The sequence below is a fragment of the Saimiri boliviensis genome, chromosome 2 (genome assembly GCF_048565385.1).
Source record: "Saimiri boliviensis isolate mSaiBol1 chromosome 2, mSaiBol1.pri, whole genome shotgun sequence".
In the NCBI taxonomy this organism is placed as follows: domain Eukaryota; kingdom Metazoa; phylum Chordata; class Mammalia; order Primates; family Cebidae; genus Saimiri; species Saimiri boliviensis.
Window position 1 is genome coordinate 118936129 of NC_133450.1, and position 13918 is coordinate 118950046.

General features: G+C 37.4%; 1 protein-coding gene across 3 annotated transcripts in view; it reads left to right on the forward strand.

The window, feature by feature from the left end:
• Positions 1 to 13918, forward strand: part of DPH6 (diphthamine biosynthesis 6) — a 520575-nt gene that overhangs the window by 292098 nt on the left and 214559 nt on the right. For 2 of the 3 annotated variants that reach the window (XR_012516413.1, XR_012516414.1), the window contains exon 11: positions 7479 to 7600. The exons of the other annotated variant lie outside the window; for it this stretch is intronic. The gene's annotated coding sequence lies outside the window, so the exon portion shown is untranslated. The remainder of the gene's footprint in view (positions 1 to 7478; positions 7601 to 13918) is intronic. 3 annotated transcript variants of the gene reach the window in all.

Below are 13918 nucleotides of genomic sequence, written 5' to 3' on the forward strand. Positions count from 1 at the left end.
GAAGGCTACTGTGAATTAGAACTAGACCCAGGAACTAAAATCAGAATAATAATGATGGCAAATATTTATGTTATTCTATCAGTCTGCTTGGGCTGCCCTTACAAAATACTATAGACTGGGAGACTCAAACAACAGAAGTTTGTTTCTCACAGTTCTGGAGGCTAGAAAGTTCAAGATCAAGGTGCCACCAATTTGGTTTCTGATGAGGACCCTGTCTTCTCATGTGTCCTCATATGGCCTTTCCTTGGTACCTGTGTGTAGGGAAAGAGATTACACCCTCTTTCTCTTCATATAAGGTCACCAATCCCATTGTATTAGCTGATTTTATGACTTCATTTAACCTTAATCTCTTTCTAAAGCTCTGTCTCCAAATACAGTCGCATAGAGGGTTAGGGCTTCAACATATGAATTTGAGGTTAGTTTTTGCAACGCTATGAAGAAATGCCTGAAACTGGATAATTTATAAAGAAAAGAGGTTTAATTGGCTCACAGTTCTGCAGGCTGTACAGGAAGCATGGTGCTGGCATCTGCTTGGCTTCTGGTAAGGCCTCAGAAAGTTTACGATCATGGTGAAAGGCAAAGGGGAGCAGGTGCATTCTATGGTGAGAGAGGAAGCAAGGGGTGGAGGAGATGCCACACTCTTTTAAACAACCAGGACCAGGTCTTGCATGAACTCAGAGATAGAGCTCACTTATGGGGAGGACAGCACCAAGCTATTAATGCGAGATCTGACCTCATCACCCAAAAACCTCCCACCAAGCCCCACCTGTAACACTGTAGATTACATTTCAACTTGAGATTTAGAGGGAACAAATTTCCCAAACCATATCATTCTGCCTCTGGTTCCTCAAATCTCATGTCCTTTTATACAAAACACAATCAGTCAATCTCAGTAGTCCCCCAAAACCTTAACTTATTCTAGCATTAACCCAAAAGTACCAAGTCCAAAGTCTCATCTGGAGATTAGTTCTTTTCTATGAGCCTGTAAGGTTAAAAAAAGTTATTTACTCCCAAGATACAATGGTAGTACAGTTTTAGGTAGACATTCCCATTCCAATATGGAGAAATCAGCCCCCAAAAAAGGGACAATAGGCCCCACACAAGTCTGAAACCCAGCTGGGCAGTCATTACATCTTAAAGCTCCAAAATAATCTCCTTTGACTTAATGTCCTGCACTCAGGGTGCAAAGGTGCAAGGGGTGGGCTTCCAAGGCCTTAAGCAGCTCAACCCTGTATCTTCACTGGATACAGTCCACAGGGCTGCTTTGATGGATTGGAGTCCAGTGCCTGTGCTTCTCCAGGCTAAGTACATAAGCTGCTGCTGCTTCTACCATTCTTTGGCCTGGGGGGCAGTGGCCCCCTTCTCACAGCTCCACTAGGCAATGTCCTGGTGAATACTCTGTATGGGGTCTGCAATGCCACATGTCCCCTTGATGCTGCCCTACTAGTAGAGCTTCTCTGTTGGGGCTCTACATCTGCAACAGACGTCTGCTCAGGCATCTAGGCTTTCCTATACATTATCCAAAATCTATGTGGAAGCTGCCAAGCCTCCTCCACTTTTGCATTCTGTGCAGCCCCAGGCTTAATGCCACATGGAAGCTGCCAAGGCTTATGGCTTACACTCTCCAAAGTGGCAGCCGGAGATGTACCTGGTGCCTTTGAGCCAAATCTGGAGCTGGAGCAAGTTAGTTACAGGGAGTAGCCTCCCAAGGCTGAGCAGGGCAGCAGTGTTCTTGGCCTGGTCCCTGAAACCATTCTTTCCTCCTAGGCCTCTGTACCTGTGATAGAAAGGACTGCCTCAGAGATTTCTGAAATGCCTTCAAGGCCACTTTTCCCATTGTCTTGGATATTAGCATTGGGTTCTCTTTTGGTCATGCTAGTCTTTTTAGCAAGTGGTTACTCCACAACTTGCTTGTATTTCTTCTTTATAATGTGTGAGGCTGCAAATTTGTCAAACTTTTATGCTCTGTTTCCTGTTTAAATATGAATTCCAGCTTTAAGTCATTTCTTTGCTCCTGTATCTGATGATAGACTGTTAGAAGCAACCAGGCCACATCTTGAACACTTTGCTGCCTAGAAATTTATTCTGCCAGATACCCTAGTTCATAATTCTTAAGTTCAAACTTCCACAGATTCCTAGGACATGAACACAGTTGAGCCAAGTTCTTTGCAACAGCACAACAGGGATAACCTTTGCTGTAGTTCCCAATGACGTCTTTATTTCCATCTGAGAGCTCTTCAGCCAGGACTTCACTGTCCATATCTCTATCAACATTCTTGTCATAACCATTTAACTAGATTCTAAGAAATTCCAAACTTTCCTTCTTCTTGCTGTCTTATTTTCAGACCTCTAGACTCTTGCATCTTCTGCCTGTTACCCAGTTCTAAAACCACTTTGACATTTTCAGGTACCTTTATAAGAGCACTCCACTCCTGGTATCAATTTTCAGTATTAGTCAGTTCTTTCTTTACTATAAATACTTAAGGCTGGAGAGCAATCAGACAAGAGAGGTAAGTAAAAGGTGTCCAAATCAGTAAAGAGGAAGTCAAACTGATGCTGTTTGCTGATGATACGATTATATACCTAGAAAACCCTAAAGACTCTTCCGAAAACTCCTAGAACTGATAGAAGTCAGCAAAGTTTCCAGATACAAAATTCATGTATACAGTTTAGTAACCCTCCTATATACCAACAGTGCTGAGAATCAAATCAAGAATTCAACCCCTTTAAAATAGCTGAAAAAAAATACTTAGGAATATACATAACAAAGGAGGTGAAAGACCTCTACAAGGAAAGCTACAAAACACTGCTGAAAGAAATCATAAATGACTACAAACAAATGGAAACATATCCCATACTCATAGATGGGTAGAATCAACATTGTGAAAATGACCATACTGCCAAAAGCAATCTACAAATTCAATGCAATTCCCATCAAAATACCATAATCATTCTTCATAGAACTATAAAAAACAATCCTAAAATTCATATGGAACCAAAAAAGCCCACATAGCCAAAGCAAGTCTAAGCAAAAAGAACAAATCTGAAGGCATCACATTACCTGATTTCAAAGTGTACTATAAGGCCATCCTTACCAAAACGGCATGGTACTGGTGTAAAAATAGGCACATAGACCAATGGAACAGAATCGAGAACCCAGAAATATATCCAAATACAGCCAACTGGTCTTTGACAAAGCAAACAAAAGCATAAAGTGGAGAAAGGACACCCTATTCAACAAATAGTGCTGGGATAATTGGCTAGCCACATTTAGAAGAATGAAACTGAATTCTCATCTCTCACCTTATACAAAAAGTTAGCACAAGATAGAAAGGACTTAAGACTTGAAACTATAAAAAATTTAGACGATAACATCAGAAAAACCTTTCTAGACATTGTCTTAGGCAAGGATTTCATGAACAAGAACTCCAAAGCAAATGCAATACAAACAAAGATGAATAGCTGGGACTTAATAAAACTAAAGAGCATTTGCATGGCAAAAGGAACAAGTAAACAGACAACCCACAGTGGGTGAAAATCTTCACAATCTATACATCTGACAAAGGACTAGTATCCAGAATCTACAATGAATTCAAGTTAGCAAGAAAAAACAATCCCATCAAAAATTGGACTAGGGACATGAATAGACAATTCTCAAAAGAAGATATACTGCTGCCCAATGAACATATTGAAAAAGATGCTCAACATCACTAATGATCAGAGAAATGCAAATCAAAACCACCTTAGTCCTACAAGAATGGCCATAACTAAAAAATTTTTTTAAAAAATAAATGTTGGCATGGATACAGTGAACAAGGAACACTTCTGCACTGCTGGTGGGAATGTAAACTTGTACAAACACTATGGAAAACAGTGGGGATATTCCTTAAAAGAACTGAAAGTAGAACTACCATTTGATCAGCAGTCCCACTACTATGTATTTACACAGAAAGAAGTCATTATTCAAAAAAGATGCTTGCACATGCATGTTTATAGCAGCACAATTAGCAACTGCAAAAATGTGAAACTAACCCAAATGGCCGTCAGTCAACAAGTAGATAAAGAAATTGTGGTATATATCTGCAATGGAATACAACTCAACCATAAAAATAAATAAACTAATGGCATTTGCAGTCACCTGAATGAGACTGGATACTATTATTATTGTTTTACTTTAAGTTCTGGGATACATGTACAGAATGTGCAGGTTTGTTATCTAGGCATACATTTGCCATGGTGGTTTGCTGCACCTATCAGCCCACATCTAGGTTTTAAGTCCCACATGCATTAGATATCTGTCCTAATGTTCTCCGTTTCCTTGCTCCCCACCCGTGACAGGCCCCAGTGTGTGATGTTCCCCTCCCTGTGTCCATGTGTTCTCATTGTTCAGCTCCCACTTATGAGTGGGAACATGCAGTGTTTGGTTTTCTGTTCCTGTGTTACTTTGCTGAGAATGACAGCTTCCAGCTTCATCCATGTCCCTGCAAAGGACATGAACTCATTCTTTTTATATAGTATTCCCTGGTGTATCTGTGCCTCATTTTCTTTATCCAGTCTATCATTGATGGGCATTTGGGTTGGTTCCAAGTCTTTACTATTGCAAATAGTGCTGCAATAAACAGACATGTGCATGTGTCTTTATAGTAGAATGATTTATAATCCTTTGGGTATATACCCAGTAATGGAATTGCGGGTCAAATGGTATTTCTAGTTCTAGATCCCTGGGGAATCACCACACTGTCTTCCACAATGGTTGAACTAATTTACATTCCCAGCAACAGTGTAAAAGCCATCCTATTTCTCTACAGCCTTGACAGCATCTGCTGTCTCCAGGTTTTTTAATGATCACCATTCCAGTCTCCAGATTTTTTAATGATCACCATCTGAACTGGCGTGAGATGGTATCTCAATGTGGTTTTGATCTGCGTTTTGCTAATGACCAGTGACGATTAGCTTTTTTGTTATATGTTTGTTGGCCACATAAATGTCTGCTTTTGAGAAGTGTCTGTTCATATTCTTCGCTCACTTTTTGATGGGTTTGTTTCTTTCCTGTAAATTTATTTAAGTTCTTTGTAGATTCTGGATATTAGCTGTTTTTTAGATAGATAGATTGCAAAAATTTTCTCCTATTCTGTAGGTTGCCTGCTCACTCTAATGAGAGTTTCTTTTGCTGTACAGAAGCTCTTAAGTTTAATTAGATTCTATTTGCCAATTTTGGCTTTTGTTACCATTGCTTTTGGTGTTTTAGTCATGAAGTCTTTTCCCATGCCTATGTCCTGAATGGTGTTGTCTAGGTTTTCTTCTAGGGTTTCCTGGTTTTTGGTTTTACATTTAAAGTCTTTAATCCAACTTCAGTTGATTTTTGTATACAGTGTAAGGAAGTAGTCCAGTTTCTGTTTTCTCCATCTGGCTAGCTAGTTTTCCCAGCTCCATTTATTAAATAGGAAATCAATTCTTCACTGCTTGTTTTTGTCAGACTTGTTGAAGATCAAACAGTTGTAGAGTTGTGGTGTTATTTCTGAGGTCTCTATTCTGTTCCATTGGTCTATATATCTGTTTTGGTACTAGTACCATGCTGTTTTGTTACTCTGGCCGTGTAGTATGGTTTGAAGTCAGGTAGTGTGACGCCTCTAGCTTTGTTCTTTGTGGTTAGGATTGTCTTGGCTATACGGGCTCTCTTTTGGTTCCGTACGAAATTTAAAGTAGTTTTTTCTGTTTCTGCAAAGAAAGTCACTGGTAGCTTGATGGGGGTAGCATTGAATCTATAAATTACTTTTGGCAATGTGGCCATTTTCACAATATTGATTCTTCCTATCCATAAGCATGGAATGTTTTTCCATTTGTTTATGTCTTCTCTTATTTCCTTGAGCAGTGGTGTGTAGTTCTCCTGGAAGAGGTTTTTTGCATACCTTGTAAGTTGTATTCCTATGTATTTTATTCTCTTTGTAGCAATTGTGAATGGGAGTTCACCTCTCTGCTTGTCTATTGTTGGTGTATAGGAATGCTTGCGATTTTTGCACACTGATTTTGTATCCTGAGACTTTGCTGAAGTTGCTTATCAACTTAAGGATTTTGGGGGCTGTGACGAAGGGGTTTTCTAAATATACAATCATGTCATCTGCAAACAGAGACAATTTGTCTTTGTTCTAAGTGAAGTATCTCAGGAATGGAAAACCAAACATTATATGTTCTCACTGATAAGTGGAGGCTAAGCTATAAGGATATGAAGGCATAAGAATAATACAATGGACTTTGGGAACTCAGGGGAAAGGGTAGGAATGGGGTGAGGGATAAAAGACTACAAATTGTGTGCAGTATATACTGCTCGGCTGATGGGTGCACCAAAATCTCACAAATCACTGCTAAAGAACTTACTCGTGTAACCAAACACCACCTTTTCCCCAATAACCGATGCAAATAAATTTTTTTTTTTAATTTTAAGAAATACCCTAGACTGTATAATTTATAAAGAATAGAGGTTTAATTGTCTCATGGTTCTGTAGGCTCTACAGAAAGCATGGTGCTGGCATCTGCTCAGCTTGTGATGAGACCTCAGGAAGCTTACAGTCATGGCTAAAGGCAAAGGGGAGCTGGTCTATCACATGGGAGCAATAGAGGGAGCCATGAGGGTGGGGTACCCCCTTTTTTTGAGATAGAGTCTTGCTCTGTCGTTCAGGCTGGAGTACAGTGGTGCAATCTCAGCCCACTGCAACCTCCACCTCCTGGGTTCAAGTGATTCTCCTATCTCAGCCTCCCAAGTAGCTGGGATTACAGACATACACCACCACACTCAGCTAATCTTTGCATTTTTAGTGGAGATGGGGTTTCGCCATGTTGGCCAGGCTGGTCTCGAACTCCTGACCTCAGGTGATCCACCCACCTTGGCCTCCCAAAGTGCTAGGATTACAGGCATGAGCCACTGCGCCAGGCCCCACATTCTTTTAAACAATCAGATCTCATGTGAACTCAGAGTAAGAAGTCACTGATTATTGTGAGGTTCCAAGCTATTCATGAGGGATCCACCCCCATGACCCAAACACCATGGGTGTTTGGCCCTACCTTGAACACTGGGGATTACATTTCAACATGAGATTTCAAGGCACAAACATCCAAACAATATCTGGAAGGACACAATTCAGTTCATAATATCATGCTTCCTAGATGCTATCCCATATTAGAAGCACTTTAGATATAAAGTCATTTTTTAGTGTCCATGGGAGATAACATATAGGACTCCCATGGACACCAAAATTCACAGATGAATTCAAGTCCCTTATATTAAATGACCATAGTGTCTGCATAGAACCTATATGCATCCTCTTGTATACTTTAAATCATCTCTAGATTAATTATAATACCTAATATAATGTAAATATTTGTTATACTCTTGGTTTTTTTTTTGGTCTTGTTTTTTATTGTATTGTTATTTTTACCGATTTTTAAAAATATTTTTGATCTGTGGTTGGTTGAATCCACAGATGCAGAATCCATGGATACAGAAGGTGAACTGCACTGTCTTTAATGTTCACAAAGACCCTACAAAACAGATACTATTTTACCACCATTTCAGAAATAAGGACAAGAAAGCAGAAAATATTAAGTAAGTAACTCATCTGAGGTTACATAGTTTATAAATAATGAAGCCAAGTTTAAACACAGTTTTCTGGTTATAGAGTTCATGTCCTTGAACACTGAGCTAAACTGTCCCACTGGAGCCAACAGGACTCCCTTCTGTCATCTCTGTTTCTATCTGGGTGTTTGCTCTACCTTGCAGCATAGCTTTCTCTGATTCTTAAGGCCATGGGAATAACATGCCCAGCCCTCAACTCTAGAGATTCCATGTTACAATTCTCAGTGCCCATCCTGTATGTCTGAGAAACAGAATTTTTCCACCATCGTGGGTCAGTTTAGCCCTGCCTAGCGCCTGACAATATTCATTGAAGAAGTGAATACTTGAGTGGTCACTATGTATTACTCTGCCTTTACTCTATATGTGTAACTTTAACTGCCAAAATGGGTGAATCATGCTCTGTTTGTGCTTATTCATCTTGTTATCCTGTTATTCTCCCCAGAGAGGGCACTTGATTCAGATGCTTTCCTTTGAAACAATTTTAATTGATACGGGTGTTTTTTATCAAATGTTTGTTTTTTCTTCTTGCCCGGAGGAAACGTTTGCAAAGAATATATTTTCATATTCCTTTTATTCAAGTTATGAAATGAAAGCTACCCAGTTGGGGGTGTGGGGTGGGGATGATAAAAGTCAGAAAGGGTGAATAATGCCTGTTTGTTTGTTAAGTTCGTTTGTTTAACTCAATTGACCTTTTATTTAATCCTTATATCCCTAAGGGAACTGTCAGAGGTTTGGGCAGCACTGCAGCTTTTTGGGATAAGGGTTAATTTCATAATATGAAAGAAGTTTGGCTGAACTAATCCTTTGTAGGGAAGCCTTATGTTTGGCTGTCAGTGGTTTCCTAGACATGTTTATACCCCACCTCAATTCTAACTCCTATCTGATTAGACCAGTAACTAAAAACATGCAGTTTGTAGGTAGATGGTCTTGGCTTCAGCTCCCATTATCAGTTTACAAGCTTTGTGATCCTTGGCAAGTTACTCAACTTCTCTGCACTTGTGTACTGAACTATGAAATGAAAAGGATCAGAGGATTTTTACATCATAAAACTGCTATGAGAATTAAATAAAAATGTATCCAAGTATATTGTCTATGTTAGAAGCTCAACAATTGGCTTTCTTTTCATTTCCTTCTTAGGAGAATATTACCACAATAAAAAGAGTTAGTGGACTAGATCCTTCTAGGAAGTTGTCATTCCCTACTTACACAAGAGCATTTTGAAGGAACATTTAGTATTTCAAGATATTAGAGTGTATTAGGGAAATAACTTAGATTTTTTTTCTAGATGCCCTTAAAGAAGTAAACTAGACAAAGCCTCCACTAAAGTAGACCAAATACATTAACCAAATTCCAAAACTGTAGAAATAACTATTGAAAAATCACTGTAACTACATTATCAGAATACTACTTGAGGCACAATTTGTGAAGGCTGGAAAAAAAATGTATAACCTTAGATCCTACCTACTTGTATCCAACATTTGAGAACCAAAGCCCACATGTTTCTATTTACCATTGAAATTCTCTCACCTTTAAATTACAATACAGACAACAAAATAGCTGACAAGATTAGCAGAATCGATGCATTCCATTCATAATATTGCTTCTCTGAAAATCATTTTCCACTTCAACGCAACATAGACTAAAGACTGTAGCATGTAATCTTTAATTTCCACTCTTTCTTTTTGTTTTTCTTTTTTATTTCTTACTTTGCCAATAGATACTATTCTTTTGGTTGCTAACAGACAGTACTTGCAACTCCATGGACTGCATCTTACATTTCAGCTAATGTTCAGCATTGAGAAACACACCCTTAGCAATGTGAAAAAAAATAAAGAGTACATAAAATGAAGTCCTGAAATTCACTGAAATAGGTTTATCCTTACTGACTCAAATCCCTATGTAAGTCTAAACATCTCATTGTGTTCAAGGGTTTCTGGGGTTGCATTGAGTTCTCCGTACTCTTGAAGATATTTAATCAGACCATATAATCAGATATTTTGTCCTAAGAACAAGCAATAACTACTAAATTCTGGAAAGTTCATAAGAAAACAGTGAAGAAGGAAAAAAAAGAGTCAATATTTTAGATTTTAAGGAACTGGAATTATTTAACTTAGGAATGACTTTGAGAAGAACTAATAAGTCTTCTAACATATGAAATGATTTAAGTAGTACTCATAATATGTTTTCTATTTTTATAGCATACCAGGGGATAAGTCTGAACAGCAGCAAAAAACTTGGGGACTGATATTGAGGAGTTATTGTAAATGAGCTGTCAATCAATATAATGATTTTTTTCAGAGTCTTACATAATTAAAAAGGTGATTGTCATGTTGGAAACATTCATCTTGGCATTATTTTACATGAAAGCTATTTATATTCTTTATCTTAATTCTATTTGATTCTCGTTCGACTAATGGTCTTTCCTGGCTGCCCTCCTACCTTGTCAGCCTTGTTCTTTCTGTCTGATTCTCTTCCTCATGTGCCCTAACAGTATTTAATTCTACAAAGCCCAATTCCTGGCCCTTTGTTCTTTTTATACCTTTTTTTCCCCTGCTTTTTATACCTTCCATTAACTGGCCCGTCTGTCCCTAAGGGTCTGTAACATGACTTCATGTTTGACTTCCTTTTAATCTTATGTTTTCAAAAATATACAGTATTAGAAGATATATTGTAAACACCTCACCTTCACTAATTTTTTTCTACTTTTCCTTAAAAAAAATTTTTTTAAAGCAACAAAAGTAAGACTCTTCTTTCCCATTGTTCTTTTTAGAGTTGCAAAATCACAAACTTTATAGGATCCCAAAACAGGAGATCTCAAATCACCTTTGAATATTTTGTCATCATCTCTGCATTAAATATGCCACACATTGGTTCCTTAGTAATATCTCTCAGACCTGTATTTTCACCTTCATTCCTACCATTGCTATCCTTACCACCGTATATCTGCACTACTGCAGTTGCCTCCTATTTGTTCTACCTAGCTTCAATCTTCCACCTTCCTAATTCTTGCTGCAAATATGACTACACCATTTTATTTTATTAATGATACACTCTTGCTCAAACTCCTTCAGTTTTCTTTTATATACTACACAGCAAATTAAAACAGTTTTTCCTGGCTTATATTAGATTATACTGGTAGAACTAGGATGCTATTGGAGCACTGGACTAAGAAACCCAAGAGTCCTCATACCTTTCTCTACTATAAACCTCATGAGGTTCCCAAGGGAGATAAATACAAAAAAAGTGATGGCAAATGAATAAAGATGGGTTATATGTAACATTAACAGGGTGTCTGAAACCTTCAGACTATTCTAGAAAACTGATGAACAATTAGAAGTTTAGGCCTAAACGTAGTTTCTCCATCCGGCAAAGGCCAGATATTGCCACAAACAGGTCACCAAACCTGAGATAATTAGAACTCCCAGGAAGCTAAGTGCTCTTAGGACTGGGGAAGATAGGCAGAGACAGACAGACAGAGAGATAGGCAGTAAGGAAATAGGAATAAAAGCCTGCTTTGAAAAATCTTATCCCTTTGCCTGATGGGTAAAAAAAAAAAAATAGCATCAGCAGCAGAGGAGAGCTAGCTGAACCAAGAAGAAGGCCTCAGTTTTGCTGCAGATCTAGTTTCAGTGGTAGAAGGGAAGAAGCAAATAGCATTCATCCTTGTGTGTGACCTTTTGACACACATAAGTAAAAATGGCCCTATCCAGATCAAGGCATCTCACCCAGTCTGATTAGTAGCTCCTCCCTGCCCACTCACCACAGTTTACAAGGCTCTTTGGAAGCAAGCCCTTGGCAGCCTTATTTGTCATTGCTCTCAGTTTTATTTGTTTTTTACTGCACTTTATACTATCCATCCACATTTCCACTTCTTGGATTATATCTTTTCTTTATCCATCCTTCATATATCCAAATCCTTGCGTTTTTTCAAGACCAATTTATGACTGGCCTCTTCATTGAACTCTACTATTGCCGCCCACAGTGATTATAAATGCCTCCAAATTTCTATGATTTTTATAATTATTTTACTCAGTTTTGCACTTAATTGTCCACTAATCATTTTATTTATGTATTAATACTATGTATTATGGTATATATGTATGTATATAAACTTCTTGAATGCATGAACCATGTCTTTCTTTTCTTTCAAGTAAAGCTCCTAGCATAGTATTTATTGTATTTTAGAAACACAGAGCTAGAAAGACAATAGAAAACAATTATTACTGATTATTGGTTGATTAATTAAATAATTAGCTTTTGATTCTTAATTACGTCTATGTGGGTACTGTTAAAGTAAAATCATAATGGAAGTATGTACCCTGTTCTACCTCCTTTAGACATTTGATACCAACCAGGAGTAATATTGAAAATACTTAACAAGCATTATCAAACTAGTACTGGCTAATCATAATGGATTCTGACTGCTACAGTATTAAATTTATGTTACTTGCTTGGCAATGCAAACTCTAACTAGTTCAGAACTAAAATAAATTAAAAGTTTAGTCCCTGTTTTGCCAGAGATTAACAGGCTGTAGCCATAATATTATGTATCTTAACTGACTTTTTATTAGTTATACCTACCAAGCCAATAAAAGCCAATTAAGCTAATTGAATACTTAATCTGATCATGCTTTCCTTTCCTCTCCTGCCATAATAACCCTCCTGTTTATATATACCATATATGATTGCCTCTTTCATATGCTGTCTACTTTAAACTTTGATAGACTGATAAGCATCATATTTGGGATGTCATGGTTCACAGTGCATGATAAGCATCTCCATTGGCTACTCCTGTAAGTTTGCTGTTACAATACCAAGTGTTACCGGATAGCAGCCTGTGGACTGGGAATTATATAATTAAGTTCCTTCTGATTACTTCTTAGGTAGAAATTACTTTTGCCATGTATGTTTTCAGATGACACATACTTTTACAAAAATGTATTTTTATAAAAGAACATTTTTGTATTTTTGTGAAAGAACATGTTCTTACATGTGTCCTTTACACATGTTCTTACACGTTTCCTGGAGAACTTATATTCAGAGTTAACCAGTTAAAACTAAACTAAATTGTTTGACTTTAGAAGTAGCCCTCTATGCACTTGAATATCAACAAAGCAATTTAGGTGTTTTGTTACATTGAGTCAGTGCCACTTTAATGTTACTTCACAGTACTGTTATGCCACGACTATCATATGACAGCAATATAAAGGAAAGACTTTTTTTAACCTGTCAATTTACTTTTTAAAACATGTTTTTTGCATTGGTTCCATATTTTACCTGTCAATTAGCGAAAATTTGTATTTGTAAACTAAAGTCATAAATAATACGGAGATTAGTATGTGGTTTTTTAAAACACAATATATTAGTTTTAAATCCCAAAGTAAAAGCTGTGGTACTTTTTTTTAAAAAAAGAGAAATGTCTTGCTGGGTGCTAACACCTTCAGAAGCTATTATTACAGAGTAGAGAGGAGGACTCTATTGCAGATGGAGAGAGCAATGTTAAGATTCACACCAGACCTTGTCCTTCTATGCCTTTTCCCCCTGTGCAAAGGAATCTGTCAAATCTTATTCCTTTCTTTGAAGAAATGCCTAAAGAATGTCAGTTCAGTCTGGCTACACTTAGACATCATGTGGAATACTGTGGATGCCTTCAAGAAAAAGAGACACATTCTGAAAAATGTAATTTAGGGGTTATCAAAAGGAAGTATTTTGGCTTTTTGTGACTGGGCTGAAAGTTTACTCCTTTTTCATAATAATGGTTTCTTACATTTATACTGTGCTTTCTTTTTCTTCCAAAGCACTTTAAGATTAAATATCTTATTTGATTCTCATTATATTCTAGATTTAATTTGAAGGTATTTTGCTATGTTTATAGTAAAAGCACAGTACTTTTACATTGTGTTTTCTGACCACTAGCTTGTTTGGTTGTTTTTCTAGATGGATTATTTTTTCACTGTATGGACTTTAGACAGCATAGCCCAATCTAGACTGACATAACTGTTTCTCTCAGTAATAATTATGAACATTGGAGTATAATATACATTCTGTCACTTCCTTCTGAATGTTCAACAAGACTCTCCAAATCCTGCTTTTCAATTTATCCTCATAATCTGCCTATTAAGGCCAAATGACACTCATCAGTGAAGTCTTCCTTGACCACCAAAAGAGTTAGGCACTCTACCTTTCTTCTCTCATAACATCTTGCACTCATTATTGACACTGGGAATTCAAATGTGGTCCTATGTCATGTTTATCTCAGTATTCTCAGTACCTAGCTCAGTAAATGTT